This window comes from Leopardus geoffroyi, chromosome B1 (assembly GCF_018350155.1).
Source record: "Leopardus geoffroyi isolate Oge1 chromosome B1, O.geoffroyi_Oge1_pat1.0, whole genome shotgun sequence".
Classification (NCBI taxonomy): domain Eukaryota; kingdom Metazoa; phylum Chordata; class Mammalia; order Carnivora; family Felidae; genus Leopardus; species Leopardus geoffroyi.
In genome coordinates, this window is record NC_059327.1 from 11932912 (window position 1) to 11949012 (window position 16101).

The following is a 16101-nucleotide window of genomic DNA, read 5'->3' on the forward strand; positions in this document are numbered from 1 at the left end:
TACCCTTAGGGAAACTATATTGACTTACTTAATTTGTTTGTTGACATTATTTGTATTTATTTGGGACCGACTGAGACTTGTTATATTTAAAAGACACTGTATATTAATATAAACATGCAAATACTTAAGAGTTTTTAAAAATTAGCATTTCCATTAAAGTTCAGGCAATATATTTCATCCTATTTTTTTCCCCTCAAGATAATGTGATGGCAGGTGGGAATTTAGCATATCCTAACTTGTCCACACAAGATTTTGTTAAGTTTAAGAGTTACTTGGAAGAAAATAAAAGACAGTATTTCCTATCTTTAGTTGGCTTAACTTAAGAAAGCAAATACCATATCTGAAGACCTGAATGTATAGAGATACATTATAAATTTTGTGATTAAACATCCTGTAAATTAACCCTGGGATGGTAAACAGTATAATCACTTATTTTAATAAATTCATGGATATTTAGGGGGAGTGGAGGGAATAGATATTTTATCTGAATTCTTATCTCAGCTTTCATGCTTACCTAAATTATTAAACATACAATTTAACATAAACCAGAGTAGTGCTTAAAATTGCATAGGCATGCTAATCATAGAAAAAAAAATATCTTTCAAGGCTGAGACAATAAACACAATATTTGAGAATTGCTTTTAAAAATTTTATGTCACATTTCTCATAACAAGTGTTGTAATGAAGTTTTTATTACTGAAACTTTATACAGAATTAGGTCATTCATAAATCTGTAGCAATTAATGTTTCAAGACAAAATAAAAATAAAGATTGTGATTCTTTTAATGAATACCCAAAGTATAAAATACTTCTATTGTAAATCTTAATGGCACAATCTTTTGTAAGTCTACGAACAACTATCTCAGTAACATTTCAGATTTTTATCTAAAAGCTATCTTCAGTTTTCATACCTAGTTTTCTCCTAAAATCTCTTGGATAACTAAAGTAAAAATTGACATGTGTATTTACTCAACATTTGAGCGTGAAGCAAGAAATTTAATTAAAAATGCACTTGATTTTAAAACACTGAATATGCAGATCACCACTGTTTTCTCTGTAAGCAGAAAAACAGAGATATTAGGTATATAAACTGATGTTTCTGGATGAATGAATGAAATTAATGAAAGACAATGTGCATCTATTACTAACAAAGGAAAAAAAAATATTGTATTAGTGTAGTTATGGGACATGCATTCATCTTCCAAATCTAAGGCTGATCTACAAGTAGTGTATTTATAAAATTTAAGAGATTATAGGGGCTCCTGGGTGGCTCAGTCGGTTGGGCATCCAACTTCAGCTCAGGTCATGATCTCACAGTTTGTGAGTTTGAGCCCCGCATGGGGCTCTGCTGACAGCTCAGAGCCTGGAGACTGTTTCAGATTCTGTGTCTTCCTCTCTCTCTGTCCTTCCCCCTACTCATGCTCTGTCTCTCTCTGTCTCTCAAAAATGAATAAATGTTAATTTTTTTTAATTTAAGAGATTATATATCAAAACATTTTTCACACTAGTCTGATAAGCTAACTGTAATATGTAGTTGAGTAATAAAATTTTCCTTGAATCAGCAGAAGAAACATCATACAAGTTTTAAAAGTTTTTCTGGCCCACACTTTTGATATCCATAAAAGAAGTAATTTCAATATCTAGATCAACAGGATCAATAACTTTGTCTTCATGGATCAAATTTTGCAGTATTTGTATATTTTATAAACATATTTCATGTTGTCAATTTTTTTTGTTTATTTGAACTGTAACATTGCTATGGTTGAGAGTTCCCAATACTTGTGTGTTTATTTTTTTTTTTTAATGTTTGTTTATTTTTGAGAGAGAGAGTGCAAGCAGGGGAGGGTCAGAGAGAGAGGGAGACACAGAATCTGAAGCAGGTTCCAGGCTCTACGCTGTCAGCACAGAGTCCGACACAGGGATCGAACTCACAAACTGCAAGATCATGATCTGAGCCGAAGTCAGACACTCAAATCTATTGAGCCAGCCAGGTGCCTCTAGAGTTCCCAATACTTGTAATTGACGTGCCAGGTAAGAAAAACATCCTGTGGGCTCATCGTCTATGAATACAATAAAGATCAACTTTGGGCTCTAGTTTAGATAAAAATATATTGTTAGGCCATAAAAGATTTGATGGACTATAGAGAAGATTCCTAAGAACAAAAGAGACTTTGTTAGAAGTCAACGTTTTAAATAGAAATAACTCAAAAATTTTTATCTGAAATATATCATAAGCAAAATATACCTTCTTCGCTTGTTTCCTCGGAGAAAGACACTGAGATAAGAATTGGAGTGTAAATAGTTTACTTGGAAAGTGATTTGTGACCCAAGAATGAACGGTATAGGAGTGAAACAGTGAAACAGGGAGGAAGGAATAGGTGGTCAAGAGTGTGCCATCACCCAGGGTGCTCTGTGGACGACTGGGGTCTCTCTGGATGGGAAGACCAGGTAAAATACACCTCAGAAGCTTATTCATAACCAGCCACAACCACTGGAATAATTATCCACAGACTCCTCATTCATGTTTGGTTCAGGACCGCATCTAGGGGCATTGGTATTCGGGCAAGGTTGACTGTGGCTTCAGGGGCCAGGAAAACAAAACAAAACAAAACAAATCAGAAATAAAAACAAAGGATCTGGGGCAACATGGCCGGTGTTGCGCGATAGCTGTCTTCATTGTGGAGAGGTGGTTTCTGACAGGGATGGGCGGGGCGCTGATGGTACTGGCTATGCATATCTTTAAAACCTCTGGCTTTCATCCAACAGTTTTGTTCTCCAGCCTCAAACGGTCTGGGGGAAAAAATGGTATCAAAATTTTCCTCATGTGAGTTAGTTCTGTATCCTTGCTCATCCTTTGTACCTTTTCCTGGTGAGCATTTATCTTCTAGCTGGTTCATTTAAAGTGTATTTGGGCATGGGATTTTTAATTTTTGAAGGAATAACTTAGATTACTTATCTTACTTTGCAACCTTACAAGGATGGACCTATTCACCATCATCATTTTTTTATGTGTTAGCGGAAATTAATGTATTGTACTGAAATTTATCATATTGGAATTCCCTACCCCACTTTAAACATGAGACTTGCCTCTTTCATTCACTGAGTGTTAAATGGCTGGGAGGAGAATATGTGACTTAATTCCTGTTCTCAATATGTCTACAATTCAGTTTTGGGGAGAAAAGTCGCATTTGTTCAACTAAAATGCCATACCGCTTGTGGTGAGCACATATAAGCAAGGAAAAATGTGCTGTAAGAATTTAGAGACAGGGGCGCCTGGGTGGCGCAGTCGGTTAAGCATCCGACTTCAGCCAGGTCACGATCTCGCGGTCCGTGAGTTCGAGCCCCGCGTCGGGCTCTGGGCTGATGGCTCGGAGCCTGGAGCCTGCTTCCGATTCTGTGTCTCCCTCTCTCTCTGCCCCTCCCCCGTTCATGCTCTGTCTCTCTCTGTCCCAAAAATAAATAAACGTTGAAAATAAAAATTAAAAAAAAAAAAAAAAAGAATTTAGAGACAATGTCTCATAAAATCAGGGCAGAGCTTAACTCACAAGGTAATATTTGATCTTAGTTTCAAAGAATAAGTAGAAATGAAATACATTCATACTGGGGGAAAACTTCTCAATTGGAGACAATGGAATAAAAAAATCACAGAGATGTACTTAAGGAGCTGTTAACCGTTAAACCTAAGGAACTAACATCATTTTGAGTTCCTCTTTTCAAATGTACCTTAATTGAGTTTTGCTGTGGTTACTATTGTTAGATTTGGTTCTGTTTAAGAGGTTTTTTGTTTGTTTTTTTAGTCAAGGGTTTCCTCATAAAAGTGATTTAAGTTTGAACGGAAATAAGTAAATAAATCAAATAATGAATAAAGCCTCTCCAGTAATAAATACAGAGGTCAAAACTGCACATAAAACCATCATAACATACTCCGAATGCCATGCTTGTCCGTAGACCTAAATGCTAGCCCTAACTCAGCCACTAATTAACTTAACCCTCTGGGTCTCAGCTTCCTGGTTGTAGAAAATTAGAGTGGCTGGCTGTACATCATGAAAGTTTACTTAATCTTCAAATCTCTGACAAATGGATGATATTCACTGTGTAGAAAGAAAAAAAAATGAGGCATTTCTCTGGACTACAGATCAAAATGTTTGATCAAGATATTTGTCTCAATGGCAAGAACTAAGAAACACAAAATTGCATCATCAGATTTAAAGTTTCATGTGTTTCAGGAAATAAGCAATAAATATATAAAACCTAGAAGAAATTGTGAATGATATTTATATTAATCTATCATTTCTGGTTCACATGCCATGCTTTTCCTACCAAAAATGGCTTTCTTTAATTTTTTATGTACTTCGGCACTGTGTGTGTGTGTGTGTGTGTGTGTGTGTGTGTGTGTGTGACCATGCATGTGTGTGTAAGGGAAATATCTTCACACATGCACATTTCTTATGTTGTCATTATAATTTTAATAGTGATGCAGGGGAAGGTAATATGAAGAGAAGTCTTGTTCTGTAACATCTACCTCTACCTTGTTCATAAAAATACTATTTTCTAAACTCATTATTCATTTAAAAATATTATATAGCATGATATGATGTATGATTTTATATAAATCACTGTTACAAATGTATAATCAGCACTTTCCTAAGTGGATCTTAGTTTTTAAAAATGATGAGTTATATTTTGTTACAGATGAAGATGAGAACAGACTGAGAGAATATGAAAGTTTTTAATCGAATATGTTTCTTACAAGAATTCCATTTTTTATATTTTGAATTTTAAGGACATATAGTATTATTACATTGGGTTCAAAGTTTAGGGAATGCCAATCAACCCTAGAATAAAATTCAATATAGAGAGATGGAAGAGATATGGCCATTGGCCTTCAAAATCAGGTTTAGGAGATGGAATGGTGCAGTGTGGGTAAAACCCCTTGATTTAAGAGGGAAGAGTGAGTTCTAGCCTACGTGCTCCCAATGACCAATATGGCAGCTTTGCTAACTGGGCCCAACTGCTCTAATTCTCATCAGGCTCAACTGTGACAGAGGAATTTGGATGATTTGTAAGATTATGTCCAGCTTGAACACGTTATGAAACTGTTTCACCATATCTAAAACACTTTTGGGGTTACCAACTTGGAATCTATGTACCGTATGCCAATTTTAAACTTGTTTTATCTGTGGAGACTCCTTCTTGAAAAATGGTGACAGTTTGAATATTGCTCCTTCATACATTGAAATAAATATCCAAAGAGTGTTTGCAGTATCTGCGAAGACAGATACCTGACAATACCATTTTGAATTCCCCTACCTGTTGCTCCCAGGGCACCAACCCACAAAAAAATTCAATATTTTTCATTTTGATAAAGAAAAAAAGCCAGCTATCTTCCTGGCATAACTATGATACACATTTCTTTTCAGTTATGTCAGGATTATAATGTACCCCTGCCACTTTGACTAAGCATGTATTGACCCTTCCTTTTGAGCCAGGGTTGTGCCCTGCTTTATGCAGACATGATCACTTTTTTCCCCTTATTGGCAATACTGTGAGTACTGAATTATTATCCTCAGTTTGTATGAAATAAATGGAGGCTGAGAGATATGAAATAAATTGTTTCTAGTCATAGCACCCAGTTCTGCCTGTCTCCCAGATCTCCTGATCTGTTGGAAGAAAGGCTTAAAGATGACCCTGGTTTCAAGCCTAAGTAATTAAAAAGATGGTCATGTCATTAAAAATTACAGAGAGCATCAAGTTTCAAATGGGACATTTTGGTTTCTGTTAAACATGTTGAAATACAGCCCCTGATGGAATGTTCAAGAGAAGAAGTCTTACAATAACTTGGAAATAAAGAATTAGTTTGTAACAAGAGAAGCAATCAGTTATAGATACAATTTCAATCCATTCTTATCACAAGGATTAAATAAACTGGGTACAGTTATAGGTTGTATTAATGATTCTATTCATAAGTATATGCATACATGTATAAAATAAATAGCAATGAATTACAGCTCTCATCCTTGGTAAATGACTATTGCTTGCCAAATTGAATAAAATTTTATTTTACCAAGGACTCTCTTCCTCAGTTTTAAAGGCTGAAAATCTTGATTATGTCCATACAGATCCGATCACCCAAAACTAAAGAGACTGTTTTTAAATACACTCACATAATATATTATTGATTTTAATTGATCCCTGTTATATATACCAGGAAGCTCCTATCTGTATGATAACATAAATATTTTCCTTTTGGACCAAATGATACAGAAAAGCAAATTTTTAATAAATTAGATAGTTGTTGGATTAGTATAGTATTGATTCCGGGAGAGCTAATTGAATGATCCAAGTATGTAATAACTTCATTTTCCTTTAGCTGAATAGTTAGTTTCCCTTGAGAAATTCATTTCTTTGAACCAAGAATCTAATTTCTTAGGGGAACAATCTAGACTAGCCCTATTAGCAACTATAACCTTCATCATAAAGTGGGTGATAGATAACTGTAGCCAGAGCACTTGACAGGCATTGACTTTGATTCTTGTTTTTGTCTTTTCATGATATGTCTCATGACATATCATGAGAAGAAAAGCGCTCAACATATTTCTGTTATTATTAATAGTAGTAGTAAAAGGGATTTTCTTTTTTTTTAAGGTTTATTTTTTTTATTTAGAGTACATGCAAGTGTGAGTGGGGGAGGGGCAGAGGGAGGGAGGGAGAGCTCTCTAGAGAATTCCAAGCAGGCTTCATGCTGTCAGAGCAGAGCCCAATGCTGGCTCACACTCACAAACCTTGCGGTCGTGACCTGGCCCAGATATCAAGAGTTGGACACTTAACCAGCTGAGCCACCCAAGCGCCCCAAATAATTTTCCTATTTTCAGTTATTCATTCATTCTCTTATTCATGTTATTCATTCTGTCTTTAACAATAATTTGGATTTTTTTTTTCCATACCAGGAAGAGTACTGTCTCATGGTCACATCCTTCTCCGTATACCAGAAATTATCCAAGTACTAAGAAAATCTAAGTAGTGATAACAAATCTTGAATTCATGTAAAAGAAATTGCTGACCCCTTGGAGTGTTCATTCATTCTTGTTAAGTGAAATGTACACTTATGTAAAATTTGACAAAATTATCATTTATTTATCCTTTGTTTCATATCTTCTTGAAAAATATTTTAAACTTCTGTGGTATATCATCTCAGCAAGCATTAGAGAAATCATGGGATAAAAGTAAGAAAAGGAAGTATATCACAATTATGTTTCACGAGTTCCCTTGTGTTAGAGACAAACATGAACAGAATGAAAGGAAATACAATGTGGGCTCCAGGCTTTCATGTGAATAATTCCAGAAATAGATATTCTTGCTTTGATGATGTTCTTGCTTTTTGAATTCTGGTTAATTGAGGTTCTGAGAATTCTAGGGTGTAGTGTTCTACCATTATTTTCTATGTTCAGTCGTGTGTGTGTGTGTGTGTGTATGTGTGTGTGTGCACGTGCACATTTAATGTTTTTATAGTAAGAGCTTGGTGGTGGTTTCTATGTACAAAATGCAGTTCAGACAACTTTGAAATAGTTTATGTACTCCAGATAAGAAATACATTTCGTCATGATAGTTCATAATTTTCTTAATATAGACTTCCATATAATTTTATATAGAAAGTGTTTATAGTGATAAAGTTTATCACTGTACGTTGTTCTTGAATAGCTATAAGCATTGCAAAATGAATTGTGAAGGCATAATTGCATTTACACACAAAATTCTTTCAATATGTGAAACAAGAATGTAACCACGTAGTTGCCATGATTTTCCTTGTAGCCAAATAAGCGTATTCTTTTCAGTCTGTTATTCTTGTCTTCCATCCCTTCAAAGTTATGAGTTATCCTATCAGAAGTATCGAGAAGAAAATGTATAGCTAGTTTTAGGGGGCTCTAAGGGTTTTAGTAATAAACACTCTCTATATAAAATTATTGTGCAGGTGGGAAAAAAGAATTCATTTCTATTCATTATTGCATCATTTTAAAAAAATTTACTGTGCAGGTTGTAGAAATAAGCTATAAAACTTTACACGTTTGCAATTGTTAAAATGTTTTATTAGGGCATATATTTGGCGTGCTGCCCCCATTTTACTTTAGTGACTGAGACTTTTGCTTAAAAGAGCATTCTGTTATTCTGAGTGGTTTCTCATTATATCCTAAATAGTAGTGGAGGGACATTGCCCCCAGCAGGGAAAAAAGAGAATAGAAATAGAGATCTATTCTATCAATTCAGCTAAGAGGTAATGGATATAGGTATGAGACACTACATACATTGATGAAAATAATATTATGAATAAATATGTAAGATCACCAGGTATTGAATTAGAGCTATTTTTTAATCATCTATATTTTAAGACCAAAAAGCAATTTTAAAGAAAAATCATTTTATAGTGATATTATTGAAAATTAAAGTTAATTTTAAAATAGCTCATAGATAACATTTATGCTCAAAATATCATCAGTGTTTTCTGGTAATTAAAAATAACATAACATTGTTCTAGCTCTGGTACATTACAAAAGTAGATGTAAACTTATAGCTCTTAAATTAATTTTTGGCCTCTAAGCCTTGTGAAATCAGAAGTAAATGTGCTTATTTGAACGTCTCAGGAATTATTTCACTAAAATATTGATAGATGGCTTTAATTTAAATTTGTGGTGTTCCTTTTCTTTAAATATAAAGAAATTGTAATGCAAACACAGGAAGAAGTGGTATTTGATGTTTCCTTCTCTATGACATTGTTCTGAAACATTGTGCCACATTTACAATGTGCGATTCAAAATTTATGATGCATTGCATAATTTATTGCCACACTTCACATTGGCTTTTTTTTTTTTTTTTTACCTTACAGAAAAGATGAACATTTTAAGACATTTTCAGGTACAGGCTTTTAAAGTTATTCTCTCTCTGTCTCTCTTTCTCTCTGGCCTGATATCCCCTCCCCCTCCCCCCATCTAAAATGAGAACTTTTGAACATCTCAGTGTCTGTGACGAGATTGAATTTATGTATGGTTGACATTTAAAATAAAATGTTATTGCAGAAAATGTCAGAAAGTGTAGAAGTTAAGTCATCTGTTAGAGGACTTAATATACTTTATAACCTTGTAATTTTTATCAGATTTAAAAGACTTATTCTGTCATAAATAAATGATGTTATCCGTTAACTTGAACTTTCTCTTGGAGTAAATAATAGTCATTGAAGGAAATAAATTGAAAGGTAAAGAATTTAAAAAGTCTGCTTACATGCTGTAGGATAGATGATTGGAATACTACTTTTGTTTGAAAAAATTTTGAAAGCTCCAATATAGGGCGATAACTACCTGTATTTAGAATAATCATTTCACCCACATATCTTTTAAACATAAGAAATCTCTTTGATGGATTGAAAAATATGCAGTGTTACTACAAAGCCATTTACATTTTTCTCATGGTTGACTTTCTATATCCAAAAGGGCTACTTGTGCATGACGACTAACATTCAACCTGCAGGAGCTCTCTACCCCCATCACCCCATCTCTCCTTAGAGAGGGTGGGAGACAGAAAAGAACACATATCTTCATTTTCAAAGTACTGAAAAATCTAACTGGGCAGATTAAACATACATATGAAGCCAATTGCTTCAGATTCACAGCAAGTCAAAAGTAAAGTGCTCTAGCACCAATGTCTAGATACCAAAGATATACCCGGTGAACAAGTAGGCATTCCCAACGAGAGTTGTTTGTTTTGTTTTGTTTTGTTTTCTTATTTGACACCATATGTTTCATAAAGGAGAATCTTGGCAGATTTCCTTTACTTATTGACTCTTAAATCTTTATGTGTGATGTTAAGAATACATCTCTTTTTAAGAATAAATCTTTTTACTTTGAATATCAGTAGACAGTTCTAAAATGATTCTGATTACTGTAACCACATTTTTTAAGTATTATTTAAATATTCAAATAACATTTGTTTTTTTTTTGGTGGGGGTACTGGGGATTAAGACTTTGAGGTTTGTGTTTTGTTTTGTTTTATTACATTTATTATAGGGGAGGAAAGAAGATTCTTTCTACCCTCTAAGATTCTTTCAGCTGGTTTAGGAGTTTAAATGACTTAAGATAGATTAATAGCAGAAAAAAGCAAAGTTTAACTGCATGCACATGAAGGCCCAGTAATGAAACTGAGACCCCAAAAATGACCACGGCAGGCAATTTATTTTACATCTTAGACAAAGAGACAAAAATTTGTGATGAATTGAGAGGACAAAGAAAACAAATCTTTATGAGTTTTAACTACTAAAGAATTCTAAATGGAATTTGGGCTAAAGTAATATATTAGTAATAAGTAATAAGGTTTGTTTTCATAGCTTTCTCCACTTTGAAGTTCTTATATATGGTGATACGGATGTCCTTACTCTTAGGACAGGGAGAGTACCTTTCATGTTAGAGATTTACTTCTTGCCATCAGAGGGTCTGAGTATTTCTGCGCTAGCTACTTCCTGAGTAGATTTAATTCAAGATAACACGCCATTGTGTTCTGTTTTGGGACAGCCTGTCCGGGGTCCCTAAATTGTCAAGTTTACATTCACTAGAAAGGTACACAAATATGTCCACCTATTTACATTTTATTCCACAGGAGACCGGTAGACTGCATCTACACAGGACAAGCAAGCCTTACATCCGCTCATACTTTATCCTGATAGGCTTCTTTAATGCTGTTCAGATTTACCTGGGTGGCTCAGTGGGTTAAGCATCCGACTTCAGTTCATGTCATGATCTCACAGTTTGTGGGTTTGAGCCCCCCGCGAGGCTCTGTGGTGACAGCTCAGAGCCTGGATCCTGCTTCGGATTCTGTCTTCCTCTTTCTCCCTCCCCTGCTTGTTGTCTCTCTCTCTCTCAAAAATAAATAAACATTAAAATACATACATACATACATACATACATACATACATACATACATAAAAATAGTGACAAGCCAACAAACAAAAGTCCTTAACATGCTTTTGAAAGTGTTTGAAAGGCTGTTTCTCAGACACTGCCCAGTTGGTTGATAACCATCATGCAGCCAGCAGTGTTTCAGTACCCCATTTAGTCTTTACTACTGTCTGGTTCATGTGTGGAACCTTCTCCTTGTGAACAAAAGCCGGTTCATGTGGATACGTGAGTCTGGGAAGTGTGTGATTTCTCTAGGACATTGAGAAGTAGGTAACAGGGCAAGGCGTTTAACAAAACTGATTTAACGTGAAATGATCCAAGGTATAGAGATGACATAAAATGAAAGCATCACCACTGTGAACTGAATTTCTCAAGTCACTGGTCTCCCAGTCTCCAGGTCCAGTCCTTAGCCAGTAAGAAATTCGTACGTGTCTCCTCTGTTTACCTTTTGACATAGTCCTCACTGCCCCCCAGTAGCTTCAAAGTCTTTTGTAGCTCTTTGCAAAGATAAAATTTACCTAATTAATCTTTAAAATCATAAGCAGAAATTTATTTGGCCACTAATAAACACTTTATATTTAACCAAAATTGGTGAATTCTTATATAAAACAGGACACTAATTTTGGTCCCTTGTTAAGAAGAGAAAACGAAGAATGGAAATAAGTTTTGTGAGTCATCATTCAACAATATAGTACACTTAATTAAAGGAGAAATTTCCCTTGGCAGTGATACATTTGTGGGGAAGAGAACTTTGCCCCCTCATGAATGAAGAATGTTTGAATTAGGACACCACCGCAACAGCCTGTGAAATCTTAAAGTGTCCAAATAAATTTCTAATTATAGAAAGATTCTCATTAAATAGTGAACATGTATAATTACAGAAAGGTTTTCACTTAATTAGAATCTCATCAGAACTTCCATCTGCATTGAGATTTTGATAATAGAGGTCAGGACCTTTTGAGGTTGTTGGGGGAAAAGTAGGTCAAAATATGAGGGAGTTATAGATCCGTTGTGAAGTTTTTGGCATAAATAATTTTTATTGAGTTCTAGAAAAATTAGAGAATAAATGTGGTCATAAGATGTGAAGGGGGGTGTCAGCATGATTCACACTGGGGATACCTGCTAAGCAATTATGCTTTTAGTATTATAAATTAAATATGACCTAGCATAAACATTGTTGAATTGTATATATTTCAGGGTGAGAGAAACATCAGCCCTGAAAAAAGACAAAAATCTTGAACTCTGTAGCAGCAAACGTGCTATTTAATGCAAGATTCCTTATATAGAATTATAGTTATCCTGCTGATAAACTTTAGACAGCAATTCCCCAGGAAACCGTAAAACAATTTAATTTGAGAAGAAAGCTTAAATTGAACACTGCAAATTTATATTGCATGTTAATTATAGCAGTGCACAGAGATCTACTTATTTTAACACGGACAATCGATGGGTAAACAATCTTATTTGATGCTCCCTCGTTTCTACATCTAACAACAAAATTTCCATCCTAAATATCATCTTCTTAACTTTGATAGTGTTGTAAATGAATGGTATTTAGGTGGTTTGGTTTAAGGCACCTTTTCTACAAAGGTAGTTACTTAAACATTGATGCTACCCAGGATTAAAAACCTGGTTGGTTACCAGGTACTCTTCTAGGCAGCGAGAGTATAATGATACATAAGATACGGTTCTTCCCTTGAGGAATTCAAGGACACATGCCCAAGTAGTTTTAATGCAGCAGTATCAACCATATCAAAAAAAATGTACAAGGTAATATGGAAACACAAAGTAAGAAGAAACAGAGTTATTTCTGCCAGCTATGAGAAGTTGGAAAATGTAGTCGTTCATTTAAACAATTTTTGTTGAGCTCCTACTATTTACCAAACCCAGTGCATGACTGCCATCGATTGGTCATAGGTACTTCTTCTTTTGAATTTGAGACTCAGAGTTAATTTTCAGTAATAGAAGTCTCACTTGATGGCTCAGTATGATGAAGTCATCCAAGAGAACCAGGGGAAAGTTTTCAAACTATCCGTTGAATTCACTCCTTAATTCATGAGGATACAATTCCATTTCCCATGAATAATGAAGAACCTTACAAAGACCTTTAACCACTATTTCTCTTTGTAGAATGTACTGGTAAAATTAATTCAAATCAATATATACTTATTCAGTAAGCAGTTTGCTCAAGGCATTGCACTAATCTCTGAAGAAAAACAGAACTTGAAGATGTAGTCCTTGCCCTCGAGGAATTTAAGATTGAATGGAGAAAAAATAAGCATGTAAATAATGAATCCTAACATATAATAAAATGTATTAAGTGCTAAATCAAGGTACAAGTAATTGGCTGTGGCAGAACAAATGCTTCCAATTTTTTTTTTTCTTTCACCTCCATCTCCCTGGCCAGTAACTTAGTTCAGATGCCTTTCTTTCTAAGCTGTGTTAATGCCACAGACTTCCAACTGGCCTCCCCTGCTTTTTGCAGCTTCGTTTCAAATGAGGATAATCCTTTCTTAGGATGACCACATAATTTACTGTCTAAACCAGGATAGTTTGAAAATGAAGAGGGACAATTAATAATTATACTAATACAACAAGCATGGGGGACTGTCTGTCCCTGGCAAGTCACTGTGAAAGATTATCCAATTCAAACTCCATTCTAAAGCCAAAGCAAACAATTTAAATGCAACCTGGATTTGTTACACTCTTATTTAAAAACCATTTGGTGGTTCTCCATTCCCCTTCATGATAAATCCTAGTCTTGTGTGCAAAGGTTTTGTCATAACCTGACCTCTCCTTCCTGTTTCATCGGGATCTCTCCTTATACCTCTCACCTCCTCGCCTGTAACTGCGTGTATATCCTGTTTCCTTCTGACTTTCTCATTTGTAATTATGTATTTGGAATCTCTTTTCAGAAGTTACTAAATTGTTAATGTACATATTTATAATTCCCCCTAGAGTATAAATTCCTTTAGGGCAGAGATGTATTTTAGATTTTTAACAAGTTTTTCAGGAATGAAAATAGCATTTGACACATTAAGTATTTAATTAGTATTTGTGGACAGAAGTGAGTATATACATGTTTTATGATGTGGGTTGAGAGAGAAATATGATATTCAAGATCTCATTTTGAAAAGGGGCTATTTGAGCTGAACTTAAAGGAAGAGACTTTTTCTACTGGAAGAAAATGAATAAAGGATACTTCAGAAAGCAGAATGATTGGAAGTGTGTGCTTTAACCATGATTTATTTTCTTGTAGAGAAACCTTTTCAAAGTGAAGTAGGTTTTGAATGCATTTGTAAATGTATGGATACGAATAGAGTTTTTCAGTAAGAGGTTCTGAAAAATGATGGGGGTCTGTGAATGCAATAGAAGTTGCCTCTATCTCCATTACAATACTTTTATAGGTGCATTGTGAGAAATGGTCTAAAGGGATCTAGGATTTTCATGATGACTCTTTTCTTAATTCTAAAGGGTAACAATGCTATTGTTTTGTAAGCCTGAGCATTATGTAAGGCAAATGACTAAAGTTGACTAGAGGTATCCCTAAATGCTGAGACCTTCCACATAGCATGTGGTCCCTGAGCCTATATCCAGAAGGAGGGAAAGTAGGAGCTTCTCACTTCTCTGTGATCACTCCTCCTCTCTTTATTTGAATCAGGGCTTCTTCCAAGAGAAAATTTCAGAAAATCTACTTGAAACTTGCTTAAACCAAAATGAACGTATGCCACGTATCTGAAAAGAAGTATCTTAGGCAGAGTTGGAATCACAAACTTAAAAAAAAATGTATCTATTATATATTATTATATTATATTATATTATATTATATTATATTATATTATATTATTAGTTATATATCAGGGATTCCCAGTTTCTCTTCATTTCTAGGTTCTTCTCCCTTGCATGTTGGCCTCACTCTCTCTCAGAGACTTTCCTTACCAGCTAGCCCCTAAAATCTCCAGACTTGTATTCTCCCAGCAGGGTAACAGTTTTTTCTCAAGAGTTTGAACCAGGGTTTTGAACCTAATTCATGTTAGATTAAATTGGGTCATATACTTTTCTCCAACCGATTACTGTAGCCAGGTTAATGCAGTTCTCAACTTGTCCAGCCCAATGTCACATAACCAGTCTAGAAAAGGAAAAAGCATATATTCCACAAAGAGGACTTATTCTGAGACTGTAGAAGAGAGTGGTTCTTAGGATACAGGTGGCACAAGGAGGGCTGATCTTTACAAGCTATAAATATCCACAGCATCTTGTCACCTCCTCTCAGCCCAGTGATAAACCTAAGTTTCCCATTTCGATGTTTTAGTGCCTTGCCAGATTGTGGCTTCCCAGAGCAGTGAGGCATTGTGTGTGTGTGTTGGGGGGGGGGGGCGGCGGGGGCGGGTACAATTTCCATGATGTGTTAGTCTGTCCACTCTCTGTGACCCACTGGCAGCTAATCAATAGAGAAGAAATACTTTTAGTCCAATTTCAAATTTGATTTTTAATTACTGACAAAAACCTCAACCAAGGAAGTTCTGTACATGCACTGGGAATAACCACATGTAAAGGGCATTGCTAACTGGATCCTTGTACATGAGTGTTTCCCTTCCCCCAAGTTCCTCTTTGACCATTTTATTAGGGCTTCCAAAGCAGTACCATGACTGTATGCTGATTTTTCTTAAATCTGCTAATAGGGTGAAAGCTGTGGAATGGCCATTTTTGTGAGTCAAATGGTCAGTATCACCAACTTCAGAGTACTGAGCATAATAGATAATCTGACCTCCAGACTCTGAACTGAACTTCTCTTCATCCCATTGTTTGAAGTTATAAACACTGAAAAGTAGACACTCTTCTAAGCCAGTTCCTCCTACTTTATTTGATATATAGGAGGATGGCATTCAAGGTTTTCCATACAAGTGATTCTAGAGATAATGGCCCACCATTTTCTTTGCCTTTACATTTGCTATACTGTTTGAAGGTACATAGTGGGAGAAAATAGGAATTATACAACAGTTGATGGTGATATCTTCTGTTGACCTAAATCCCTGTAAAACAGCTTGGTTGGTTGTGGGGAAACAAATGCCTTGATCTAATATAAAACAAAACATTGAGATAATTTATGGGACAAATTATATGTAAACATACTGTGTCAGTAGATATTTTAAAAAATACAGAT